Below are 24,097 nucleotides of genomic sequence, written 5' to 3'. Positions count from 1 at the left end.
TTATTCCTCGCTTTTAAAAGGCAGCCTATAGTGTTATGTTTGGCAATGATATTCAATACAGGAAACATGACGATGCACAACCTTTTTATTTATTCTTCAGGTTTTTGTTTCTCTTTCAAGTGAATGATTTATTTCTGCCATTGACCGAGTTATTTCGGCTTGGTTTTCCAGCCCCAGGGCTGTCAGGAGACAGGGTCGTGGTGGTGGTCCAGCAAGGGGGGCAGAGAACACGCACTCTCCCTCAGCTGTTGCCTCGTTCTGACTAAAAAAATACATGAGTAAAATAAAAGCATAAACTCCGGATCGCTACCGTGTGTTTATTTAAATATAAGTACACCTACATGTAGGCCTAAGAGATTGCAATAGAAGCCTATAATTAGGACAATAATTTAAACATGTAAATACTTAAATTCTTATGGCCCTAGCCGTAGTTTGTATTGCATCTTGCATTTATAGTTGTGTGTGCTAACATAATGTGAGCGAGAGCAACGTTTTCTTGACAAATGATGCAGATTGGTTCTCTTTCCGTAGCCACACTCACAGCTGATTGGGAGGCTGGGCTACTTAACTTCCTGTTAGCCTACACTCAGGCTCGTCTTTGGTAGCAGCTCGTTCCCCCTCGTCCTCCAAACGTTTTATTTCTGTGATTATTGTGCCATGTCTAATCAGTTAGGACTTCTAGCAACATGACAGCCAAGTAGTAGGAATTCTACTGTTCTGCTGTTAGGATTGTATCTTCATGTCAAGCGATACTAAAGAATTATTTAGCAGCTTATCGCTGTGAGCAGGGTTTGAACCTGCGCGGGGAAACCCCATTGGATTTCAAGTCCAACGCCTTAACCACTCGGCCATCACAGCTGATTCACTGGGAATTCTTCGTCCAGTCACATTGTTTCGGAGAGACTGTTAAGAGGCAAGACAAGGGTTTAATAGGAGAAGGAGAAGTCATCAGTTGATCACTTAGCAGCAATTGCAGATCCGGCTCTTTTAGAAGACCTCTATGTCCCGGTCTGCAACATTGTTTTAGCCTGTGGGGTTCTGCACAACATCGGCACAGGAAGACACCAGGGACGGACTGACAATCTGTGCGTTCTGGAAAAGTCCAGAAAGGCCGTCCAACCAACGCGACCGCCGGCACAAAAAGTCTATTAAAGCAATATTAACAGCCAACAGCAGGGGGCGCAAATACAATCACTTAGGCCTATATGCTACGTGTAAAAATAAAACTGAAGAAGAAGAGTCGGCGTACATCATTAGACGAGAGTATGTTTGAAATTCTTTGACGTGAGTTAATTTCACATCAGCAATACTGGTAAATCCCAGGAGCAGGAAACATTTTAGGCTGCCTTTATCCCTATCTTAGCAAATTGCATAGTCAGCTCAACATGTGTGTGCATCATGATTACGAAAATGATCGTGCCATTTAGTGCTGTCAAACTTAACGTATTTAATCATTTCTGTTAGGTTAATTTGAAACACGATTTCACTTGGATGTATATGAGAGGTTGTAGTGAGCTCACTTTTGCTGCTAGGATGAAGACTATGGTATTACATTAAACGGTAAAACAACAGGTATGCATACCACTCTAAACATGCTAACAAACAGGAAAGGGGGCTAAATAATTCACCAAATGTTACCAAAAGTTTAACCAAAAAATATATTTTCTTTTATATATATATTATATACTTTCATATATTGCGTTTACTATTGTGGAACTGGCAAACACCTGGTGGTTGTTTGTGAAAGCTTCACAGACAAAATTGATAGGGCCTAGTCATTTTCATCATTTCACAGCCTTAATATGAATCAAAAGTGTAATATGACATTGAGAAAATATTAAATAGGTTATTCAATGCTAATTCTTTAACACAAAGCAACACATGTTATATACATTTATATTTGAATAGTTATAGTATATAGTAACTAACACTCTCAGTGTAGTTTTGGTATAGGCCTACAATATATCTAATCCCCATGTTCAAGTACAGCAAGTAGCCTACTTTATCACTGAAAGTGTTGTCAGTAATACTCTGTACTGTTTTATAATTACAAGTTTGTGTAATTTGGGGTTTCTGTAGCCAGTGATATTTCATTATTTGTATTTTATTTTCAATGCAGATGTAATGGCATTGTACATTTTTAGTTTTTGAAGGCTGAGGCCTCATTAATAAACACAACCCCAATTCTCATCATTGCTTTTGATGTTACTTGCTGTGAATACCTTGTCTGATAGGCTACAGTATTGTGGCATAGTATCAGGACATCCTGGCTAGTGTCTGTCGCGCACGGCTACGGGCGAATGGCCGGATGATGGGCCTATTTGGGAGAAAGTCCAGGGCTGTTTTTTAGCCCCAGTCCGTCCCTGGAATACACGGTGCCATAAATGTATTGATGGAGCCAGATGACCCGATGCCCAGAGAGCAGTGTCCAGCACACCCCAACTGGAAGCTATACAAATAAGACAAGATATTATTCCTCGCTTTTAAAAGGCAGCCTATAGTGTTATGTTTGGCAATGATATTCAATACAGGAAACATGACGATGCACAACCTTTTTATTTATTCTTCAGGTTTTTGTTTCTCTTTCAAGTGAATGATTTATTTCTGCCATTGACCGAGTTATTTCGGCTTGGTTTTCCAGCCCCAGGGCTGTCAGGAGACAGGGTCGTGGTGGTGGTCCAGCAAGGGGGGCAGAGGACACGCACTCTCCCTCAGCTGTTGCCTCGTTCTGACTAAAAAAATACATAAGTAAAATAAAAGCATAAACTCCGGATCGCTACCGTGTGTTTATTTAAATATAAGTACACCTACATGTAGGCCTAAGAGATTGCAATAGAAGCCTATAATTAGGACAATAATTTAAACATGTACATACTTAAATTCTTAGGGCCCTAGCCGTAGTTTGTATTGCATCTTGCATTTATAGTTGTGTGTGCTAACATAATGTGAGCGAGAGCAACGTTTTCTTGACAAATGATGCAGATTGGTTCTCTTTCCGTAGCCACACTCACAGCTGATTGGGAGGCTGGGCTACTTAACTTCCTGTTAGCCTACACTCAGGCTCGTCTTTGGTAGCAGCTCGTTCCCCCTCGTCCTCCAAACGTTTTATTTCTGTGATTATTGTGCCATGTCTAATCAGTTAGGACTTCTAGCAACATGACAGCCAAGTAGTAGGAATTCTACTGTTCTGCTGTTAGGATTGTATCTTCATGTCAAGCGATACTAAAGAATTATTTAGCAGCTGATCGCTGTGAGCAGGGTTTGAACCTGCGCGGGGAAACCCCATTGGATTTCAAGTTCAACGCCTTAACCACTCGGCCATCACAGCTGATTCACTGGGAATTCTTCGTCCAGTCACATTGTTTCGGGAGAGACTGTTAAGAGGCAAGACAAGGGTTTAATAGGAGAAGGAGAAGTCATCAGTTGATCACTTAGCAGCAATTGCAGATCCGGCTCTTTTAGAAGACCTCTATGCGCCGGTCTGCAACATTGTTTTAGCCTGTGGGGTTCTGCACAACATCGCGCAGGAAGACACCAGGGACGGACTGACAATCTGTGCGTTCTGGAAAAGTCCAGAAAGGCCGTCCAACCAACGGCCGTCGGCACAAAAAAGTCTATTAAAGCAATATTAACAGCCAACAGCAGGGGGCGCAAATACAATCACTTAGGCCTATATGCTACGTGTAAAAATAAAACTGAAGAAGAAGAGTCGGCGTACATCATTAGACGAGAGTATGTTTGAAATTCTTTGACGTGAGTTAATTTCACATCAGCAATACTGGTAAATCCCAGGAGCAGGAAACATTTTAGGCTGCCTTTATCCCTATCTTAGCAAATTGCATAGTCAGCTCAACATGTGTGTGCATCATGATTACGAAAATGATCGTGCCATTTAGTGCTGTCAAACTTAACGTATTTAATCATTTCTGTTAGGTTAATTTGAAACACGATTTCACTTGGATGTATATGAGAGGTTGTAGTGAGCTCACTTTTGCTGCTAGGATGAAGACTATGGTATTACATTAAACGGTAAAACAACAGGTATGCATACCACTCTAAACATGCTAACAAACAGGAAAGGGGGCTAAATAATTCACCAAATGTTACCAAAAGTTTAACCAAAAAATATATTTTCTTTTATATATATATTATATACTTTCATATATTGCGTTTACTATTGTGGAACTGGCAAACACCTGGTGGTTGTTTGTGAAAGCTTCACAGACAAAATTGATAGGGCCTAGTCATTTTCATCATTTCACAGCCTTAATATGAATCAAAAGTGTAATATGACATTGAGAAAATATTAAATAGGTTATTCAATGCTAATTCTTTAATACAAAGCAACACATGTTATATACATTTATATTTGAATAGTTATAGTATATAGTAACTAACACTCTCAGTGTAGTTTTGGTATAGGCCTACAATATATCTAATCCCCATGTTCAAGTACAGCAAGTAGCCTACTTTATCACTGAAAGTGTTGTCAGTAATACTCTGTACTGTTTTATAATTACAAGTTTGTGTAATTTGGGGTTTCTGTAGCCAGTGATATTTCATTATTTGTATTTTATTTTCAATGCAGATGTAATGGCATTGTACATTTTATGTTTTGAAGGCTGAGGCCTCATTAATAAACACAACCCCAATTCTCATATTGCTTTTGATGTTACTTGCTGTGAATACCTTGTCTGATAGGCTACAGTATTGTGGCATAGTATCAGGACATCCTGGCTAGTGTCTGTCGAGAGACGGGTGAATGGCCGGATGATGGGCCTATTTGGGAGAAAGTCCAGGGCTGTTTTTAGCCCCAGTCCGTCCCTGGAAGACACGGTGCCATAAATGTATTGATGGAGCCAGATGACCCGATGCCCAGAGAGCAGTGTCCAGCACACCCCAACTGGAAGCTATACAAATAAGACAAGATATTATTCCTCGCTTTTAAAAGGCAGCCTATAGTGTTATGTTTGGCAATGATATTCAATACAGGAAACATGACGATGCACAACCTTTTTATTTATTCTTCAGGTTTTTGTTTCTCTTTCAAGTGAATGATTTATTTCTGCCATTGACCGAGTTATTTCGGCTTGGTTTTCCAGCCCTGGGGCTGTCAGGAGACAGGGTCGAGGTGGTGGTCCAGCAAGGGGAGCGGAGGGCACGCACTCTCCCTCAGCTGTTGCCTCGTTCTGACTCAAAAAAAACATAAGTAAAATAAAAGCATAAAGTCCGGATCGCTACCGTGTGTTTATTTAAATATAAGTACACCTACATGTAGGCCTAAGAGATTGCAATAGAAGCCTATAATTAGGATAATAATTTAAACATGTACATACTTAAATTCTTAGGGCCCTAGCCGTATTTTGTATTGCATCTTGCATATATAGTTGTGTGTTCTAACATAATGTGAGCGAGAGCAACGTTTTTTTGACAAATGATGCAGATTGGTTCTCTTTCCATAGCCACACTCACAGCTGATTGGGAGGCTGGGCTACTTAACTTCCTGTTAGCCTACACTCAGGCTCGTCTTTGGTAGCAGCTCGTTCCCCCTCGTCCTCCAAACGTTTTATTTCTGTGATTACTGTGCCATGTCTAATCAGTTAGGACTTCTAGCAACATGACAGCCAAGTAGTAGGAATTCTACTGTTCTGCTGTTAGGATTGTATCTTCATGTCAAGCGATACTAAAGAATTATTTAGCAGCTGATCGCTGTGAGCAGGGTTTGAACCTGCGCGGGAAACCCCATTGGATTTCAAGTCCAACGCCTTAACCACTCGGCCATCACAGCTGATTCACTGGGCATTCTTCGTCCAGTCAGATTGTTTCGGGAGAGACTGTTAAGAGGCAAGACAAGGGTTTAATAGGAGAAGGAGAAGTCATCAGTTGATCACTTAGCAGCAATTGCAGATCTGGCTCTTTTAGAAGACCTCTATGCGCCGGTCTGCAACATTGTTTTAGCCTGTGGGGTTCTGCACAACATCGCGCAGGAAGACACCAGGGACGGACTGACAATCTGTGCGTTCTGGAAAAGTCCAGAAAGGCCGTCCAACCAACGGCCGTCGGCACAAAAAAGTCTATTAAAGCAATATTAACAGCCAACAGCAGGGGGCGCAAATACAATCACTTAGGCCTATATGCTACGTGTAAAAATAAAACTGAAGAAGAAGAGTCGGCGTACATCATTAGACGAGAGTATGTTTGAAATTCTTTGACGTGAGTTAATTTCACATCAGCAATACTGGTAAATCCCAGGAGCAGGAAACATTTTAGGCTGCCTTTATCCCTATCTTAGCGAAATTGCATAGTCAGCTCAACATGTGTGTGCATCATGATTACGAAAATGATCGTGCCATTTAGTGCTGTCAAACTTAACGTATTTAATCATTTCTGTTAGGTTAATTTGAAACACGATTTCACTTGGATGTATATGAGAGGTTGTAGTGAGCTCACTTTTGCTGCTAGGATGAAGACTATGGTATTACATTAAACGGTAAAACATCAGCAGGTATGCATACCACTTCTAAACATGCTAACAAACAGGAAAGGGGGCTAAATAATTCACCAAATGTTACCAAAAGTTTAACCATAAAATATATTTTTTTTTTTTTTTATATATATATTATATACTTTCATATATTGCGTTTACTATTGTGGAACTGGCAAACACCTGGTGGTTGTTTGTGAAAGCTTCACAGACAAAATTGATAGGGCCTAGTTACTTTCATCATTTCACAGCCTTAATATGAATCAAAAGTGTAATATGACTGAGAAAATATTAAATAGGTTATTCAATGCTAATTCTTTAACACAAAGCAACACATGTTATATACATTTATATTTGAATAGTTATAGTATATAGTAACTAACACTCTCAGTGTAGTTTTGGTATAGGCCTACAATATATCTAATCCCCATGTTCAAGTACAGCAAGTAGCCTACTTTATCACTGAAAGTGTTGTCAGTAATACTCTGTACTGTTTTATAATTACAAGTTTGTGTAATTTGGGGTTTCTGTAGCCAGTGATATTTCATTATTTGTATTTTATTTTCAATGCAGATGTAATGGCATTGTACATTTTTGGTTTTTGAAGGCTGAGGCGCTTCATTAATAAACACAACCCCAATTCTCATTGCTTTTGATGTTACTTGCTGTGAATACCTTGTCTGATAGGCTACAGTATTGTGGCATAGTATCAGGACATCCTGGCTAGTGTCTGTCGCGCACGGCTACGGGCGAATGGCCGGATGATGGGCCTATTTGGGAGAAAGTCCAGGGCTGTTTTTTAGCCCCAGTCCGTCCCTGGAATACACGGTGCCATAAATGTATTGATGGAGCCAGATGACCCGATGCCCAGAGAGCAGTGTCCAGCACACCCCAACTGGAAGCTATACAAATAAGACAAGATATTATTCCTCGCTTTTAAAAGGCAGCCTATAGTGTTATGTTTGGCAATGATATTCAATACAGGAAACATGACGATGCACAACCTTTTTATTTATTCTTCAGGTTTTTGTTTCTCTTTCAAGTGAATGATTTATTTCTGCCATTGACCGAAGTTATTTCGGCTTGGTTTTCCAGCCCCAGGGCTGTCAGGAGACAGGGTCGAGGTGGTGGTCCAGCAAGGGGGGCAGAGGACACGCACTCTCCCTCAGCTGTTGCCTCGTTCTGACTCAAAAAAAACATAAGTAAAATAAAAGCATAAACTCTGGATCGCTACCGTGTGTTTATTTAAATATAAGTACACCTACATGTAGGCCTAAGAGATTGCAATAGAAGCCTATAATTAGGACAATAATTTAAACATGTAAATACTTAAATTCTTATGGCCCTAGCCGTAGTTTGTATTGCATCTTGCATTTATAGTTGTGTGTTCTAACATAATGTGAGCGAGAGCAACGTTTTCTTGACAAATGATGCAGATTGGTTCTCTTTCCGTAGCCACACTCACAGCTGATTGGGAGGCTGGGCTACTTAACTTCCTGTTAGCCTACACTCAGGCTCGTCTTTGGTAGCAGCTCGTTCCCCCTCATCCTCCAAACGTTTTATTTCTGTGATTATTGTGCCATGTCTAATCAGTTAGGACTTCTAGCAACATGACAGCCAAGTAGTAGGAATTCTACTGTTCTGCTGTTAGGATTGTATCTTCATGTCAAGCGATACTAAAGAATTATTTAGCAGCTGATCGCTGTGAGCAGGGTTTGAACCTGCGCTGGGAAACCCCATTGGATTTCAAGTCCAACGCCTTAACCACTCGGCCATCACAGCTGATTCACTGGGAATTCTTCGTCCAGTCACATTGTTTCGGGAGAGACTGTTAAGAGGCAAGACAAGGGTTTAATAGGAGAAGGAGAAGTCATCAGTTGATCACTTAGCAGCAATTGCAGATCTGGCTCTTTTAGAAGACCTCTATGCGCCGGTCTGCAACATTGTTTTAGCCTGTGGGGTTCTGCACAACATCGCGCAGGAAAACACCAGGGACGGACTAACAATCTGTGCGTTCTGGAAAAGTCCAGAAAGGCCGTCCAACCAACGGCCGTCGGCACAAAAAAGTCTATTAAAGCGATATTAACAGCCAACAGCAGGGGGCGCAAATACAATCACTTAGGCCTATATGCTACGTGTAAAAATAAAACTGAAGAAGAAGAGTCGGCCTACATCATTAGACGAGAGTATGTTTGAAATTCTTTGACGTGAGTTAATTTCACATCAGCAATGCTGGTAAATCCCAGGAGCAGGAAACATTTTAGGCTGCCTTTATCCCTATCTTAGCAAATTGCATAGTCAGCTCAACATGTGTGTGCATCATGATTACGAAAATGATCGTGCCATTTAGTGCTGTCAAACTTAACGTATTTAATCATTTCTGTTAGGTTAATTTGAAACACGATTTCACTTGGATGTATATGAGAGGTTGTAGTGAGCTCACTTTTGCTGCTAGGATGAAGACTATGGTATTACATTAAACGGTAAAACATCAGGTATGCATACCACTCTAAACATGCTAACAAACAGGAAAGGGGGCTAAATAATTCACCAAATGTTACCAAAAGTTTAACCAAAAAATATATTTTCTTTTATATATATATTATATACTTTCATATATTGCGTTTACTATTGTGGAACTGGCAAACACCTGGTGGTTGTTTGTGAAAGCTTCACAGACAAAATTGATAGGGCCTAGTCATTTTCATCATTTCACAGCCTTAATATGAATCAAAAGTGTAATATGACATTGAGAAAATATTAAATAGGTTATTCAATGCTAATTCTTTAACACAAAGCAACACATGTTATATACATTTATATTTGAATAGTTATAGTATATAGCAGAGGTGGAAAAAGTACTAAAATATTGTACTCAAGTAAAAGTACAAATACTTTGATTAAACATTACTCAAGTACAATTAAAAATACCTATCTGAAAAAATACTCAAGTAAAAGTAATAAGTAACTCATTCAAAATGTACTTTAAGTAAAAGTTATTTAGTTACATTTTTTTTTTTACTGTAAAACGGTGGGGGGGGGGGGCGATCTCTCCCATGTAGAGAAAATAGGACAAGGGGTCATAAATCCAAAATTATTTTTGTTTTTAATTAAAGACAAATCTATACAAGGGTATAAACATCTATACAAATGTATACACATGTAATAACAACATAACCCATATCACACATTATTTAAGACCCTTAGAAAGATATAATGTGCAATTTTAGTTTGGACCATCCCATAAAATGTTTTCAAACAATCAATTGAAAGTAAAAGTACCATACATTGTTAGTTCTGAGGGCCATCCTTCTTTTCTTCACAAACAAACAACAGTTATAATGCAAATCAAGGCCAAATCACATGTTTTTCACTATAAATGGGTTAGACCCATAGACTGTTAATTACAGTATTTCACAAAAGTGAGTACACCCCTCACATTTTAGTAAATATTTAATTATATCTTTTAATGGGACAACACTGAAGCAATTACACGTTGCTCCAGTGTAAAGTATTAAATGTACAGCTTGTATAACATTGTAAATGTGCTGTCCCCTCAAAATAACTCAACATACAGCCATTAATGTCTAAACTGCTAGCAACTAAAGTGAGTACACCCCTATGTTAAATCGAGTTCAATAAAGGCAGGAATTTTATATATATACCAGGTTATTTCATGGATCCAGGATACTGTGCATCTTGATTAGGTTCCTTTGCCTTTGATAGTTCCCATTATCATCATCTACACCATACCTAGAGATTGGCATGGGGTACTTTCCATAAAATCATCTCTCAATGCAAATCAAACCAGCTATTAGGCTAACCGACATAAAACCATGGCAATCTCTAGGTATGGTGAAGTGTATGTGATGATGTGGGGGGGCTATTTTAATTCCAAAGGCCAAGGGAACTTTATCAGGATGCATAGTATCCTGGATCCATGAAATAACTGGCCTTTAAAAATAAAAATCTGCCTGCTTGTATGGGAATTTAACATAGGGGTGTAGTGACTTTAGTTGCCAGCAGTTTAGGCATTAATGGCTGTGTGTTGAGTTATTTTGAGGGGACAGCACATTTACACTGATATACAAGCTGGACACTTAATACTTTACATTATAGCTAAGTGTAATTTCTTCAGTGTTGTCCCATTAAAAGATATAATGAAATAGTTACTAAAATGTGAGGGGTGTACTCACTTTTGTGAGATACTGTATATTAATATAAACAGATCCTAATGTTACAGCCCAGACTAGCAGCTAGCTTCTACACACCTAAGTAGCCCGTATGAGCTAATTAGATGTATGTGAATAAATTCAGCCAGTCTCCTACATACGTTGTCCTGGCAGGAGTAGGCAATTCATTTTCCCAATGGGCCACATGAGAAACAGGGACTGTTGTGGAGGGCCGGACCAATAGGCTAAACTTAATTCTGCTCAATATTAATTTTATATCAGGCGACACGTTCTCAAACGTCTCTTTTTACTCTGGGAATATTAGCGCAGCAGAGTCCACCAAACACTCTTTAATTACCTCCCCTTCAGAAAATGGCTTACTGTTTTGGCGACTTTGTAGTTTATCATAAAGCTGGTCCTGACTGCTGCATCCCTGGATCATTGTTGCTTTGGAGCATAATTATCTAGCCAAGCTTCAGATGTCGGTGCGCACTCTGCTTCAGTCAAGTCATTTTTGAGGGATAACAGCTGATTTACGTCCATGCTAAAACGTCTCCCTCTCAGTTCCAGGTCCGACATACATGGGTCCGACGGTGCAGTTCTTCTTCTACTTCTTTTTAATTGCGACTTACAACCAGAGAAGAAGAAGCTGCACACGTTCGCGCAAAATAAAGAATGCTGGTGCATTCAGGGTGCATTACAGTCTATGGTCTGGTGTAGTCATTCAGGGCTCGATGTTTTTTCTTCCTTTCGCTTTTTTTTTTTTTTACTCAGTAACGGATGGGATTTATAATGTAGCGAAATACAATCCTTCACTCAAAATGTAATCAAGTACATTTTAAAATACCGATTTTAAAAACTACTTAAAGAATCCAAAATACACAAAAAAACTACTCAATACAGTAACGTGAGTAAATGTATTTCGTTACTTTCCACCTCTGGTATATAGTAACTAACACTCTCAGTGTAGTTTTGGTATAGGCCTACAATATATCTAATCCCCATGTTCAGTGTAGCCTACTTTATCACTGAAAGTGTTGTCAGTAATACTCTGTACTGTTTTATAATTACAAGTTTGTGTAATTTGGCGTTTCTGTAGCCAGTGATATTTCATTATTTGTATTTTATTTTCAATGCAGATGTAATGGCATTGTACATTTTTAGTTTTTGAAGGCTGAGGCCTCATTAATAAACACAACCCCAATTCTCATCATTGCTTTTGATGTTACTTGCTGTGAATACCTTGTCTGATAGGCTACAGTATTGTGGCATAGTATCAGGACATCCTGGCTAGTGTCTGTCGCGCACGGCTACGGGCGAATGGCCGGATGATGGGCCTATTTGGGAGAAAGTCCAGGGCTGTTTTTTAGCCCCAGTCCGTCCCTGGAATACACAGTGCCATAAATGTATTGATGGAGCCAGATGACCCGATGCCCAGAGAGCAGTGTCCAGCACACCCCAACTGGAAGCTATACAAATAAGACAAGATATTATTCCTCGCTTTTAAAAGGCAGCCTATAGTGTTATGTTTGGCAATGATATTCAATACAGGAAACATGACGATGCACAACCTTTTTATTTATTCTTCAGGTTTTTGTTTCTCTTTCAAGTGAATGATTTATTTCTGCCATTGACTGAGTTATTTCGGCTTGGTTTTCCAGCCCCAGGGCTGTCAGGAGACAGGGTCGTGGTGGTGGTCCAGCAAGGGGGGCAGAGGACACGCACTCTCCCTCAGCTGTTGCCTCGTTCTGACTAAAAACATATACATAAGTAAAATAAAAGCATAAACTCCGGATCGCTACCGTGTGTTTATTTAAATATAAGTACACCTACATGTAGGCCTAAGAGATTGCAATAGAAGCCTATAATTAGGACAATAATTTAAACATGTACATACTTAAATTCTTACGGCCCTAGCCGTAATTTGTATTGCATCTTGCATATATAGTTGTGTGTTCTAACATAATGTGAGCAAGAGCAACGTTTTTTTTGACAAATGATGCAGATTGGTTTTCTTTCCGTAGCCACACTCACAGCTGTTTGGGAGGCTGGGCTACTTAACTTCCTGTTAGCCTACACTCAGGCTCGTCTTTGGTAGCAGCTCGTTCCCCCTCGTCCTCCAAACGTTTTATTTCTGTGATTATTGTGCCATGTCTAATCAGTTAGGACTTCTAGCAACATGACAGCCAAGTAGTAGGAATTCTACTGTTCTGCAGACATTAATGTTAAGATTGTATCTTCATGTCAAGTGATACTAAAGAATTATTTAGCAGCTGATCGCTGTGAGCAGGGTTTGAACCTGCGCGGGGAAACCTCATTGGATTTCAAGTCCAACGCCTTAACCACTCGGTCATCACAGCTGATTCACTGGGCATTCTTCGTCCAGTCAGATTGTTTCGGGAGAGACTGTTAAGAGGCAAGACAAGGGTTTAAAAGGAGAAGGAGAAGTCATCAGTTGATCACTTATCAGCAATGGCAGATCTGGCTCTTTTAGAAGACCTCTATGCGCCGGTCTGCAACATTGTTTTAGCCTGTGGGGTTCTGCACAACATCGCGCAGGAAGACACCAGGGACGGACTGACAATCTGTGCGTTCTGGAAAAGTCCAGAAAGGCCGTCCAACCAACGGCCGTCAGCACAAAAAAGTCTATTAAAGCGATATTAACAGCCAACAGCAGGGGGCGCAAATACAATCACTTAGGCCTATATGCTACGTGTAAAAATAAAACTGAAGAAGAAGAGTCGGCCTACATCATTAGACGAGAGTATATTTGAAATTCTTTGACGTGAGTTAATTTCACATCAGCAATACTGGTAAATCCCAGGAGCAGGAAACATTTTAGGCTGCCTTTATCCCTATCTTAGCAAATTGCATAGTCAGCTCAACATGTGTGTGCATCATGATTACGAAACTGATCGTGCCATTTAGTGCTGTCAAACTTAACGTATTTAATCATTTCTGTTAGGTTAATTTGAAACACGATTTCACTTGGATGTATATGAGAGGTTGTAGTGAGCTTACTTTTGCTGCTAGGATGAAGACTATGGTATTAAATTAAACGGTAAAACATCAGGTATGCATACCACTCTAAACATGCTAACAAGGGGGCTAAATAATTCACCAAATGTTACCAAAAGTTTAACCAAAAAATATATTTTCTTTTATATATATATTATATACTTTCATATATTGCGTTTACTATTGTGGAACTGGCAAACACCTGGTGGTTGTTTGTGAAAGCTTCACAGACAAAATTGATAGGGCCTAGTCATTTTCATCATTTCACAGCCTTAATATGAATCAAAAGTGTAATATGACTGAGAAAATATTAAATAGGTTATTCAATGCTAATTATTTAATACAAAGCAACACATGTTATATACATTTATATTTGAATAGTTATAGTATATAGTAACTAACACTCTCAGTGTAGTTTTGGTATAGGCCTACAATATATCTAATCCCCATGTTCAAGTACAGCAAGTAGCCTACTTTATCACTGAAAGTGTTGTCAGTAATACTCTGTACTGTTTTATAATTACAAGTTTGTGTAATTTGGGGTTTCTGTAGCCAGTGATATTTCATTATTTGTATTTTATTTTCAATGCAGATGTAATGGCATTGTACATTTTTAGTTTTTGAAGGCTGAGGCTTCATTAATAAACACAAGCCAAATTTTCATCATTGCTTTTGATGTTACTTGCTGTGAATACCTTGTCTGATAGGCTACAGTATTGTGGCATAGTATCAGGACATCCTGGCTAATGTCTGTCGCGCACGGCTACGGGCAAATGGCCGGATGATGGGCCTATTTGGGAGAAAGTCCAGGGCTGTTTTTTAGCCCCAGTCCGTCCCTGGAATACACGGTGCCATAAATGTATTGATGGAGCCAGATGACCCGATGCTCAGAGAGCAGTGTCCAGCACACCGCAACTGGAAGCTATACAAATAAGACAAGATATTATTCCTCGCTTTTAAAAGGCAGCCTATAGTGTTATGTTTGGCAATGATATTCAATACAGGAAACATGACGATGCACAACCTTTTTATTTATTCTTCAGGTTTTTGTTTCTCTTTCAAGTGAATGATTTATTTCTGCCATTGACCGAGTTATTTCGGCTTGGTCAGGAGACAGGGTTGAGGTGGTGGTCCAGCAAGGGGGGCGGAGGACACGCACTCTCCCTCAGCTGTTGCCTCGTTCTGACTCAAAAAAAACATAAGTAAAATAAAAGCATAAAGTCTGGATCGCTACCGTGTGTTTATTTAAATATAAGTACACCTACATGTAGGCCTAAGAGATTGCAATAGAAGCCTATAATTAGGACTAGAATACATATGTCAAGCATGTTTAAATTAAATAAACTTCAGCTAGAGTCCGATTTATTACGGCAACACTGTTGACCGCATCAGTGATCTCTTTCCATTCCGCATTCTTTCTATAGCCTTTAATAACAGTTTTCAGGTTGCCAAAAAGTACACGTTAGTGCAAATGAATCTGAGATATCAGGGTTTCAATCTCCACCTCTGAAAAGTGCCGCTTCTCAGCCAGATCAGGTCTCGCCATGTCATAAATTGTAGGGGCGAGGCCTCAAAACCGAGAATATATTGGGGCGTGATATTTAAATTACGATCGTTTCCAGCCGCTGCATTTATCAATGAACGACCATTCTTACGCTTGGATTGGTGTGATACGCACGTTTCATGAATCACACGTGAAGCCTGTCGTAAGAGGATTTCTGCGCTCATATCTGCGCTGGTTTCTACGTTAGGTTGATAAATGAGGGCCAATGTGAGTGAGAGCAACGTTTTTTTGACAAATGATGCTGATTGGTTCTCTTTCCATGGCCACACTCGCACTCAGGCTCGTCGTTTGTAGCAACTTGTTCCCTCTCGTCCTCCAAACGTTTTATTTCTGGGATTACTGTATTGATTCAAATTCTGTGGTTGTGTAAACCCCTCCATGTGTAATCAGTTAGGACTTCTAGCAACATGACAGCCAAGTGATAGGAATTCTACTGTTCTGCAGACATTAATGTTAAGATTGTATCTTCATGTCAAGTGATACTAAAGAAGTATTTAGTAGCCAGGATCGCTGTGAGCAGGGTTTGAACCTGCGCGGGGAAACCCCATTGGATTTCAAGTCCAACGCCTTAACCACTCGGCCATCACAGCTGGTTCATTGATATATGATATATATATTGTATATTTTTTTCCATAAATGTTTCAAAAAGACAGCTGTAAATCACTTGTTTATTTCACAATGAGACCTCCATGTGCCCTAACAGACCTAACTAAAGTGCAAGGGGGGAACATCAGAAGGGGGCCTATACAACAAGTACCTTGGTTAAAGTTTGCTGACACCTGTAGATGATCTCTGGAAGAATACATGTGTGCCTAGCAGTAGCTACAGGAATTGAACTGTACTTTTCCATTCTTATCTGTTCTTCATGCATCAGAAACAAGTAAAGTTTGAACTCTTAACCTTCTGTCTTCTAATCATTCTCTTATAAATGCAACTTTCCGTTGATTTGTTTTAAATTCAACAAGCAGTTTGTTGTGTTTTAGCAGAAGTTAATATGAAAGGGTAAAAAGTCCTCCTTGTTAAATTTGTTATCTCTGCAACAACAAGGCGCTGCTGGGATTTGAACCCAGGATCTCCTGTTTACTAGACAGGCACTTTAACCAACTAAGCCACAGCACCTCCATGGAACAGCCATAATATTAAAATTGATAACACGTTACTTGAAGTTTTTTTTTGTCATGACGAGTTGACATTGTTTGGGTTGTCTTGATTATGACAACCTGACATTAATCAAAGTGACATTACCAAAAGTTGTCTTGGTCATGACAAGTTGACATTGCATTTGTTTGGGATGTCTTTGTAATGATAACTTGACATTAACCAGGATGACATTACCAGAAGATGTATTTGTCATGATAACTTGGCATTCAATTTCTTTGGAGTGTCCTTATTAAGACAACTTGACATTAAACAGTGTCATTAAACAGGGAGACATGCCGTGCGCAGTGTTGAGATTTATAATAAAATGTAACTTTCTGTATGGATCATACCGTGGTTTTAAACTTAAATTGTTAATAGCCTAACGCTACATTTAACTTTTCGGATGTGGTAAATCAGGTATTAAGTTTGTTGCCCTTGTTGAAAATAAAGAGGCAAAGAATGTATGAAGATAATTAACTGATAATCAGTCACTGCTGGGATTTGAACTCAGGATCTCCTGTTTACAAGACAGGCACTTTAACCACTAAGAGAATTGCAAAAATACAATGAGCTAGTGAACAGAGCTGTGATTATACTAATGTGAAGAAATTATTGAACAGGCACTGCTAGGATTTGAACCCAAGATCTCCTGTTTACAAGACAGTGTTAGTGCAGACTAACACTAATCTACAGCACCTCTCAGCTCTTTCACCTCCACCATGTGCTCCATGTAGCTCAGGTAAAGCACACAGGTCTGCTGCAGAGGAGGGGGGGCAGGCATCTTGGGCAGTCCTTTCTGCTGGCTCAGGTTTCTTCCAGCAACCAGAGTCGATGATACAGGTTTCACCAATTGCCAGGGCTTCACCATGCCCACCTTCACCTGAAAGACACAACAATGTACTCAAATACATGTGTTGTCACTTATGACAGCTGTTTCCTCCTGACCAGATACCAGTAAGTTCTTGTTGTACTACAATATATCCTACAAGACGAAGAAGACATGATTTAAGGGTTATTTTGTGTTTTTTTTTTGTTATTCAACCTGGACTCTATTTCTACATGCATTGATGTTTAACCGTAAACCAGGCTGCAATGTATTCCAAAATGGCAAATGTGCTTAGTCAATTTCGTCTGCTAAAAGTGTTGTTTTTGCCACGGACAGGCTTCAATTGTTAGATCTTACTCTTTAACAAAAAGGTATCTCTATCTCAATAGGGATCCTTTTCATAATGTTGTCAGACAATTAGAATAACAATCTGAGCATGACATTGGCAAAAACAGCACTTTCTGATGGAAATTGAAGGTGAGCAGTTGCCCAATAAAGTTCCATTTTGGCTTGTTTCCCCACTGTCGGTTGCAGCGGTCTTCCTTAACAGTGGACCAATTTCAAAAATTATTGTTCCCATCAGTCACTTAGACACAAAAAATTGGCATTGTGTGAAGTTGTTTAGCTTGAAGGTAACACATACAGTTAAAGGGGTGGAGACCCAGTGCAATAATTAAAATAAAAATATAAAACACAATTTTGCCAAAATGTATCACAGGCTACAAAGTAATAAACATTAGTTTTTTGCATGGATAAATAAATGTACCTACATGATGTTGTCTAGCTAGTGTAATTTCAGGAAGCTACATTATAGACATTGTAAACAGGCTACATTTTTACTTACCAAAGCCCTGTTGCAAATTCTCAACATTGTGCTTTTCAGAGAAACCCCCACAGACTGAAGTCAGACACTTTTTACCAGTTAAATATGTTTAAGGAATACAGGTGGATAATGTCTGGAAAAGAAAAGCTTCTGCTATATGAGAGGAGTTGGTAACAACGGCTCTGCTGCCAAGTCAGTGATCTCATTATCTGACATCAACTGAATATAAGGACTGGGGCAAGAACTGAGCGTTTTTCCACGCCTTAGCCTGCTGTTTGTCCAACACAGTATCACGCCAAATTCAAAATACATTTGAACTATTTATTTATTTGCATTTTACTCTGTTTTGTTTGAATAAAATCAGCTTTGAATCAATGAGTAAAATGTAATTGTATTTTAGAAAGAAAGATAATTTACTTATTGGGAGGCCATTGGTTGTAATCACCTTAAACTTTTGGCCATTTTGCACCACATGGATGTTACATCAATCATGTGCCACACATTTAAGGACTGCTGTTTTCCCAAAGGTTAAGTCCTGTTTAAAATCATCGGTAGTTAATGAACAATACCTAACCCAGGTTGATTTAGCAGTTGAACATTGTTTTGCTATATTGCAAGTTACTGAGCATGCATACTTTACTGAGCTGAAGCTAAATTTAGCTTCTCTCCAAAAGTTACATCATGAGAGAACAGGTTATCGGGGCGAATGACACAGGGAGAATGACAGAAGCACCGTTCTCCCATGCCTTATGTTATTGTGAATAAAGCAACTATAAATATGCATCTGCAGGACACTGTTTTTTGTGACCTCAGTATAATTTTTGCCAAAGCCCTTTAATTACTTAATACATGCAATTTTATGCCACCATTAATCATATCCTATTTATCAATGTTAAAGATGGACCAGGCATTTCTATCATCATGATTTCTGATTTATTACTGATGTTCATGTCTTCTTCAGCAAAAACTGACCAGTCAGAGCAGTGTACATACTGTATATTCTGAAGAATTGTAGTGTTGTCATCATTGTTAACTAAACATTACTTCTTCATTACATCATCATGTTCAGGCCCTTCAAATAATGTGCTGACTTGGTCCATCTTTAACATTAATAAATAGGATATGATTAATGGTGGCATGAAATTAGATGTATTAAGGAAATAAAGGAGTTTGGCAAAATTATACTGAGGTCACAAAATACAGTATGCTGCAGATGCATCTTTATAGTTGCTTTATTCACAACAACATAAGGCATGGGAGAATGGTGCTTCTGTCATTCTCCCTGTGTCATTCGCCCCGATCACCTGTTCTTAACTTTTGGAGAGATGTACAGGTTCTTTTGAAGAAACAAACCTTTGGTGTACATATTCACAACAGCAGTCTATAAGGGAATTACAGCCTGAAACTGTAGGTGCGCCAAATTGCAAAACAAAATTCCGATACTACACAATGTTGCTTAAAGAATATCAAAAATAAAATATTTTTTTTAAATAAAAAACATGTAAAATAAAACAGAGAGGATGGAATGTGCAAAATACAGAGTGTGGAGTATAGTATATAAAGAATTAAAAAACTATAGTGTGCACTCCCACACACACACACACTCCCCTGACTGTGACAGGGCAAGCCTATGTCCTTGATTTCCCCATAACCACTTACATGCTGTAACAACCAGAATAAACAGTTTTCTCCCTCCGGCAGATTGCTTGAAGCCAGCTCTCTGTGTCCCTATTTAATGAGAGCTCTACATTTGGTAGGGAAATTTTTTTTCAAGGTAAATATGTTCGTTGGTTTTGAAATAACCAAGGCAACTCTTGGTGATTTAATGTGTGAGGCAAATGTGACTATGGGCCTAGAGTTTGGGTTTTTGCTACTATTAACATAGCATAATCTAGACAAATGGCTATAAACAAAGAAGGACAAAGCTGATTGTTATTGTGATCCAACCTTACATTAACAATAATTCTATGCTTTTGTCTTTTATTGCTCGTAATCCCTTGCATGAACAATACATAAAAATGATTTGGGCATGCATGTTTTGTCCCCTGAGAATTGTGACATTGACATTTTGGACAATGGAAGGCCATACAAGATGTCATAAACAATAAAATAAAAGAGCTCGGTCCAGTGATGAGTATCAGAGACATTGTGTCCCTTTTTTTTCTCTGTGTAAAAGTATTGTTGGATAGTTGACATTCTTTGGTTTATTCATTTAGGACAACAAAGAGCTATTCTATGTGGCAAATCTAGATAGAATGTACAAGAGGCACCTCAGATGGCTTACTAGCTTACATCGAGTCAAGCCTTTCTATACGTTGAAGTGCAACAACACAGCGGCAGTTTAGAGGATGATGAGTGCTCTGGACACAGGTTTTGACTGTTCTAGCAAGGTACCGATGAAGAATTAAAAAAATGATCTAGCTCTCTGACTTCTCTGTTATGGAGAAAGATTGTTTCCGTCTCAGATTGCCTATTGAAACATGTTTTGGTCAAACACAGGGTGAGATCCAGATGGCCCTGTCCCTCGGAGTGACACCTGATGATATATATAATAATTTACGCACATACAACCAAACCAATGTCGCACATCAAATACGACTGTGCTCATGGAGTAGATATGATAACTTTTGATAGTGAGGATGAACTCCTAAAAATGTCTCTTTGTCCCCCCAAAGCCAAGTAAGTGAAGGTTTAAAACGTGTAAATTCTTGTTCAGTTGAGTATTGATTAAGTTATTGAATCACTTTCTAGACTGGTACTCTGCATCGCAGTGGATGTCTCCAAATCGCCGGTAAAAGTCACTTCAAAGTTCTGAGCCAGACAGGTGTCAGTTGGCAAGCTGCTGAAACTGTCATCTTTGATACTACCACTTTTCAAGTTTCAAATATTACATATAGTGGCTATATATTATATTAGACTGCTGCCAGTAGTTGTATGTAACTAAGTAGCCTACAGTTATTCAAGGACTTTATTTAAGTACACATTCACCTTATTGTGGCGGAGAGGTTTGTGTGTCCCTATGTACCTGAGGGCTGTGTTGTCTGGAAGTTTGTGCTCCTGATAGGGTCTCCCAAGGCAAAGTGGTCTCAGGTGAGGGGCCAGACAAAGAATGGTTCAAAAACCCTATGAGTGACCGAGGAAGAGATAGAGTGACCCTGTCCGGAGGATGCCCGGGGACCCCGTCTGGAGCTAGGCCCAGTTGGAGGGCTCGTCAGTGAGTGTCTGGTGGCCGGGTTTGCCACGGAACCCGGCCGGGCACAGCCTGAAAAAGCTACGTGGCACCTATCTCTCCATTCCATGGTCCCACCACCTGTGGGAGGAACCGCTGGGGTTGGGTACACTGCCACACGGGTGGCAGTGAAGGTCAGGGGCCTCAACGGACCAGACTCGGGCGGCAGACACTGGCTCTGTGAAATGTCACCTCTCTGTGGGGGAAGGAGCCAGAACTGGTGCGGGAGGTGGAGCGCTACCGGTTAGATCTGGTGGGGCTTACCTCTGCGCACAGTCTCGGTTCTGAAACCATACTCCTGGATAGGGGTTGGACTCTTTTCTTCTCTGGAGTTGCCCAGGATGTGAGGCGCCGGAGCGGATGTGGGGATACTCACAAGCCCCCGTCTGAGCCCTGCTACGTTGGAGTTTACCCTGGTGGACGAGAGCCAGACGGTTGTGGGGGGGAAAACTGGGAAATGGGTTTCCTCAGGAGAGTGGCTGGCGTCTCCCTTAGAGATAGGGTGAGGAGCTCAGTCATATGTGAGGAGCTCGGAGTAGACCCGCTGCTCCTTCGCATCAAAAGGAGCCAGTTGAGGTGGTTCGGGCATCTGGTAAGAATGCCCCCTGGGCGCCTCCCTAGGGAGGTTTTCCAGGCACGTCCAGCTGGGAGGAGGCCTTGGGGAAGACCCAGGACTAGGTGGAGGGATTATATCTCCAACCTGGCCTGGGAACGCCTCGGGATCCCCCACTCGGAGCTGGATAATGTGGCTTGGGAAAGGGAAGTTTGAGGTCCTGCTCCCCCCACGACCCGACACCAGATAAGCGGACGAAGATGGATGGATGGATGGACATTTGTATTTTTAACAACTTCATGCAAATTATGTTCTTTCTACTCCACATTTGTCTGAAAAGTTTTCATCCTTACTGTCTAGTGAAAACCATGTATCTCAGCATTTCAGATGGGATGAAGTGTTAAAGGGAATAGGGAAAAATATGAACTAATAGATATCACCATGACACATCCCCAGTTGATTACTTTTGTAGAGTTTAAAAATGTAAAAAAAAAATGCTGATCTTTGATGTCAATGTACTTTTATGTTTTAATATATTCACAATATACGCTGCAGCTGGGTTAGGCAGAATAATTGTATCAAATTAATTTAAAAGTACGTCCTTCTTATGGAGGCGACGAAGAGATCCAATGGGATGCGCTCAGGGACATGGACATGTCCCCGGGAACCAATAGAAAATGGTCCTAAAGCCACTTAGGAAAAGGAACCGCCCACATCTCCAGGAGAATATAGTGAACAGCGGAGGGTCTGAAAGGGACTCTAAAATGTGAATCCACAAGGGAGAAGCATCTTTTCAGCCCACTGCAGCATTAAAACTTGTTTTTGTCATTGCACCAAGCCTCTCTTCCCTCAAAATCTGAAAACGTAACACTTTCTCCTGCCCACATCTGGTACACAGGTCAGGAAGAGCATTCAAACAAACATTAATGATCCAATGTTTTTTTGATAATCTACACGTTTTTCTTGCAGTAGCCTTTCTACAATAAGCCGTGCTAAAAGTTACTATAATCCATTCAAGGAGTTGATAAGCAGACAGATTAGCTAGCTAGGTGATAAGTTGTCTACTTCTACTTTATCAACAGCTAACCATAGCAGCTCACGTTAACGTTAAGCCCATGCTGGGGCGGTCAGCTACTTTAGCGATGTTTAACGTTAGCTACATAACGTTATATACGTTATATATACATAACGACAATATATCTTGTGTAGAATCCAGGACCAGCAGAGCAGAGGGAAGTGTCAGGGAGCAGAGACAAAGTATTTAGATGAAGTGAGCTGGTTTGACCATGGAGATGGGATACGGTTAGATTGACCGCAGTCGTGTCAGTAGCCGTGCACTAGCTAGTGCAGGGTAATAGGTCGAGGGGTGTGGCGATGACATCATCGATACGCATGTATGCGGCGTAGTCTCAAAAAGTGCGTTTTCAGGCAGTGCGTTTTCAGGATTCGTTTGGACGGTCGGCCCAAACGATGCAAAACGTGCATTTGCATTAAAAAGCGTCTCCGTGTGGATGGCCCCCCTGTCTCTATCTGTGGGGATCTGTTTTTCAGAATTTCCATCAGCTCAAAACAAAAACATCTTAACATAGTAATTGATGGATTTTCTGTTTGAAGATAATCAGATATTAATAAATATTGAAATGTTAAAAGTCAAACCCTTAAATTTTTGTGTCGATGATAGGCAGGCTTAAGCCTTTTTCCTATTAAGCGTGACATTGGAAATTCCCAGATCCTGGCAGGTCTCACCACAGGACATTTTGTCAACCTTACTTCCTTCAACTTGAGCTGCGGCCTGCAGCTTTCCAATGACTAAGACAATATCCTCAACTGTTTTGGAAATTGTTCTGAAAAAGAATAATATATGTAATATTTTCAGATTCAATGACGTGTGGGGAAAAAGAACTTTCCAAAGGTAGGAAAAGAAAAAAAACTGTAGTGAACAGAACATTAAACACATTCATATCTATGTGGAGTTTAATGATCCTGTGTTTGTTTACTATTAATGCACAGTTGAGTTCATGCATGTGGCAATATTCCTCCTTATTTAAAGTGCATTAACCAACACATTATAAGATTACAGTAAATCGTCCCATGGAAGAGAGTCTTGTCCAGACAAGCTGTTTTCAAATAAACTGAAAAATGAAGTCATTACTATGTACTCAAACAATAATTCTGAACAAATTGATCTGTACTAGTATTATATGTTATGATATATATATATATATATATATATATATATATATATATATATATATATATATATTATATATATATGAATATGAATTTCC

General features: G+C 39.8%; 7 non-coding genes across 7 annotated transcripts; all 7 read right to left on the bottom strand.

Moving 5' to 3' along the window:
- Positions 1-776: 776 nt before the first annotated feature.
- On the bottom strand, positions 777-858 carry trnas-uga. The gene has a single exon. It is a non-coding gene; the product is annotated as a tRNA-Ser (tRNA).
- A 2,388-nt stretch (positions 859-3,246) lies between these two features.
- trnas-uga lies at positions 3,247-3,328 on the bottom strand. Its single transcript has one exon. It is a non-coding gene; the product is annotated as a tRNA-Ser (tRNA).
- A 2,379-nt stretch (positions 3,329-5,707) lies between these two features.
- Positions 5,708-5,788, bottom strand: trnas-uga. Its single transcript has one exon. It is a non-coding gene; the product is annotated as a tRNA-Ser (tRNA).
- Positions 5,789-8,184: 2,396 nt separating this feature from the next.
- Positions 8,185-8,266, bottom strand: trnas-uga. The gene has a single exon. It is a non-coding gene; the product is annotated as a tRNA-Ser (tRNA).
- A 4,668-nt stretch (positions 8,267-12,934) lies between these two features.
- On the bottom strand, positions 12,935-13,016 carry trnas-uga. Its single transcript has one exon. It is a non-coding gene; the product is annotated as a tRNA-Ser (tRNA).
- Positions 13,017-15,746: 2,730 nt separating this feature from the next.
- Positions 15,747-15,828, bottom strand: trnas-uga. The gene has a single exon. It is a non-coding gene; the product is annotated as a tRNA-Ser (tRNA).
- A 455-nt stretch (positions 15,829-16,283) lies between these two features.
- On the bottom strand, positions 16,284-16,357 carry trnat-agu. The gene has a single exon. It is a non-coding gene; the product is annotated as a tRNA-Thr (tRNA).
- Between the last annotated feature and the right edge of the window lie 7,740 nt (positions 16,358-24,097).

The sequence above is a fragment of the Perca fluviatilis genome, chromosome 24 (genome assembly GCF_010015445.1).
Source record: "Perca fluviatilis chromosome 24, GENO_Pfluv_1.0, whole genome shotgun sequence".
NCBI classification, from domain to species: Eukaryota; Metazoa; Chordata; class Actinopteri; order Perciformes; family Percidae; genus Perca; species Perca fluviatilis.
Note: the sequence above shows the minus strand (reverse complement) of the source record. Positions and strands in the feature narration are given on the sequence as shown.